At 33.6% G+C, this 3,650-nt stretch overlaps 1 long non-coding RNA gene across 2 annotated transcripts; it reads left to right on the plus strand.

Moving 5' to 3' along the window:
* Positions 1-2,225: 2,225 nt before the first annotated feature.
* On the plus strand, positions 2,226-3,350 carry LOC145110182 (uncharacterized). Of its 2 annotated transcripts, XR_013709573.1 has the most exons (4): positions 2,226-2,645; positions 2,724-2,861; positions 2,970-3,040; positions 3,158-3,350. It is a non-coding gene; the product is annotated as an uncharacterized LOC145110182 (long non-coding RNA). The 2 variants fall into 2 exon arrangements; XR_013709567.1 differs by lacking the exon at positions 2,226-2,645 and having other exon boundaries at positions 2,683-2,861.
* The last annotated feature ends 300 nt before the right edge of the window (positions 3,351-3,650 follow it).

Raw genomic sequence — 3,650 nt, forward strand, 5'->3', positions numbered from 1 at the left:
AGCGAATGCGATCTCACAGACCTTTCCGATTTCTTCAACTACGCAGTAAAGTTACAAGAATTCGGTGGAGGCGCTTTCAGTGATCAACCTAAAATCTATGCCGAACTGAAATTTCCCGCAGTTTTTAACTTCCATGGCATTGAATTAAATGAGCCAACCCGAAATCCATGTAATCATCCCTTTCACTTCCCGCTTAACAAGACTCGATCTTCTCTATGTTAAACAAGGTAAATCCTTAATCGACCACTAATCTTGTCTTTTTAATCTTGTTTCTTTCATTTAATTTGTCTACTTTTGTTAAAACTTATTTAATGTTTATGATACAATATCTTATTAAATTTGGGTTTTTTTGGAAGTCTGATTGGAGCTTATTGCTTAAAGAGTTAAAGTCATCTTCAAAGTCTCAAGAAGACAGATTGTTTATGAAGATTCTTTTCGAAGTAAGTAATAAACTCACACATATTTACTCATAATGAATCACCGAGGTTGATAAGAAATCACAAAGAAGTGTGATTGTGAAATTGAAAGGCAAAGGGTTTGGTAAAAAAAAAGGAGATTGCTTCTTACAAAGAAGGCTAGGAATTTAGTTCACGTTTGGGTCCGAGTGTGTGACACAAATCTTACAAAGAAGGGTAGGAATTTAGTTCACATTTAGACATTATGGGTGCGTTTGTTATACGATACTGCAGTCCAGGTTTATTATTTACAAGGGCGTGAGAGGAATATGTTCACAACTAGTGGTCGACAGCTGTAAAACTCAAGCATGTGGAAACAAGGCTTGGAAAATATAAACTTGAATGTTTGTTTAACTGTCATGTGACAACCACATAAAACTCTTATTAAAAAAACACATAATCCTTTTTCTCTGTATCTAACTAGTTACTTTATGATATAAAAAATAGTAAACCAACTAAAGCTTGTTTTTGGCATTTCAGATTGCATGCCTGAGTTTAGAAAGTAGAAGCTACTCGTGTACTCGTGCCCTGCTGCTGCTACTTCAGATGAGATCAATGTTTGGTCCTTTCTTAATATGATCGAATTACATATGAAATTGACAGATCAATCGAAAAGATTATTCCATCCAATAAGTTCTTAAAGGAATCAGTTTGTACTTTTGATTTTCATAACAATTTTAGTCCCTGTCCCAGTCCCAAGTAAAATGACTTGATTGCCATTCATATAGTCAGTCTGACTTTTACCTCCAACTTTAAATCTTTTTCTTTTTTAATAACAAATCATTTGTAATGGTCATAAACTGATTGAAAATCATTTAGAGCAAAAAAGGTGTCGTCTATTGTTTAGTTTCCCATGTTAAAAGATTTTTGCAAGTAATGCTTTTTTTAAAAGCTTTGTCAGAAGATGATGTGACATCTCTTTTGATCAAAGATGCCAAAAGTGTAAAGCTTTGGTCTCCTAAAATGAGTCTGGTCATGAGATTATAGTCGTTGAATGAAAGTAGAGGTATGATCTTTCCTCTCTAAAACTGCAACGTAACTTTATTTGTTTTTTGTGGGTTATTATTCTTTATTAGTTCATATATGGTATGTTTCAGTAGTCCTTATCGAGAATCAGGTTTTGCAAATGTCAAGTGGCTAAAGTCAAACAAGATGGGTATTATAGTTCTTATTTCTTTCTATTAAAAGATAGGGGTAGTTTCGCCCATCTCGTTTAAAGCAAAAAAGAACAAGAGGACATGCATCATGGTTCGTGAGAAGCTACAAGTCCTCTCATGCTGAAAATAGTTGTCAGCCAAGTGAAAAGACATATGCATGGCTCTCTATTTTTGTTTTTAACAGTATTATGTGGAAAAAACGGATTCAAAGCTGGTGCATGGTTATTATTTCTCTCCACCTGGGGTATTCAAGATGGAAGTATGGGTTTCCTTATGTTTTATATAACAATAGTGTGTTCACGGTTAATTGCATGCATCTAGGCCACACATGAATCTGTCGATGGGAAGACTACAAAAAGATGCTGACAAGAAAAGGATGCAATAGTATTTTGTGGTGTAAGACTGTTTCAAGAAATTTTCATATTCATTCACCAAAAGTTACTGCAATTGCGATTTTTATCCATACATGTTCCTGTTCATTAAACCAAAGTATTTGTGGTGTCAGGTTACTTTAGTAAAAGAAGTTCCAGCTGTCAAAGGCTTGGACTGCTTATTAAAGGAGGTATTCATCTACAAAAGTATCATTGGATTTGACATGCTTTTCTGACTTGTCATTCTAAATAATCATGGGGGGTTGGAATTGGTGTCACCCATCATCCAAAAAGTTCAAAGCCTACTAATCTATTACCATACTTCACTCTTTTTCTCTCATATTGTTTTCGTACAATGATTCTTGAGTAAAGATGGAGGCATGGTTTTTATTTTGTAAAGCTGAAAGATTTCAGAAAAGTTTTGAAGGCATGTGATTCTCATAAACTGATTGAAAATCATTTGGAATGGTCATCATCTGATTAGGGTTTTGCTGGGTTTACAAATTAGGTGATTGAATCAATATAGCAAAACGTTTATTCAACTCAACACTAAATTACGTTTTACATTGAAAAAGATCATGTGGCAGAATTCATTAGGTCACTGTGTCTTGAAAGTAGAATTTCTAAAGGGCAAAAAAGAGCTTGCAGTTTCCTTATTTCAGGTTTGAGTTTTTTCTTCTTTTTTTATTTTTTGTTTTTTATTCTCTGATTATATAAATGGTGGATTTATATAATTACAGACAGTTGTTTTGATGTTGTTCAATGATGCACAAAAGCTTAGTTTTCAAGATATTAAGGATGGTACAAGCATTGAGGACAAAGAACTGAGGAGGACTCTCTAGTCCCTTGCTTGTGGAAAAGTCTGTGTCCTTCAAAAGGTAGTTGTTTTAACTTTTAACTCGATGGCATTTATGTCTTTTGCACATCCTACCAACTTGCACATCCTACCAACTGATAATGTTGATGTTTTTCTCATATTCCAAAAGGGAGGGAAGTGGATGACAATGATTCCTTCAAGTTTAATGATGTATATACTGCTCCTCTTTATCGTATAAAGGTGAGATCAATTAATTTTTTATACAAATATATAATGTGAAGTTCATATGAAATTGGAATGGAATGACTCATTCCATTCCCTTGCTTATTTCATTATTCCATTCCATTCCATGTACAGGTGAATGCTATCCAATTGAAGGAAACTGTGGAAGAAAACGCAAGCACCACAGAGAGAGTATTCCAAGATATCAATATCATGTCCAATTATTTTTTTTAGAAACTGCTTTAAGTTTTTTGTAATTATAATTTAGAACCACATTTTTTTATAAATATATTGCAGGTTGATGCTGCTATTGTTAGGATTATGAAAACTAGAAAAGTCCTGAGTTTTACTTTCATTGATTTATATAATTGTTTGGGCTCTCAGCAAATACTTCCCCAATGCATTAGACACGACCAAAGATTCAAGTGAGACTTGATCTAGAAGTGATGTTCTGTTGATGTGTTTTTATGCTGCTATTGTGGATTCGGGAACATCCTTACTTACTGGTCTAACTGTATGTATCTCATGTGAAGCTTCTGTTAGAACTATTAATCTCAGGGATTTCAAGTTTTTCATATTTCTTGTATCTAATTAGTTTGTACATTTCTGTTACAACTTCTATTGATTT

The sequence above is a fragment of the Lactuca virosa genome, chromosome 1, assembly GCF_052849685.1.
Source record: "Lactuca virosa cultivar CGN04683 chromosome 1, Lactuca_virosa_CGN04683_v6, whole genome shotgun sequence".
Classification (NCBI taxonomy): Eukaryota; Viridiplantae; Streptophyta; class Magnoliopsida; order Asterales; family Asteraceae; genus Lactuca; species Lactuca virosa.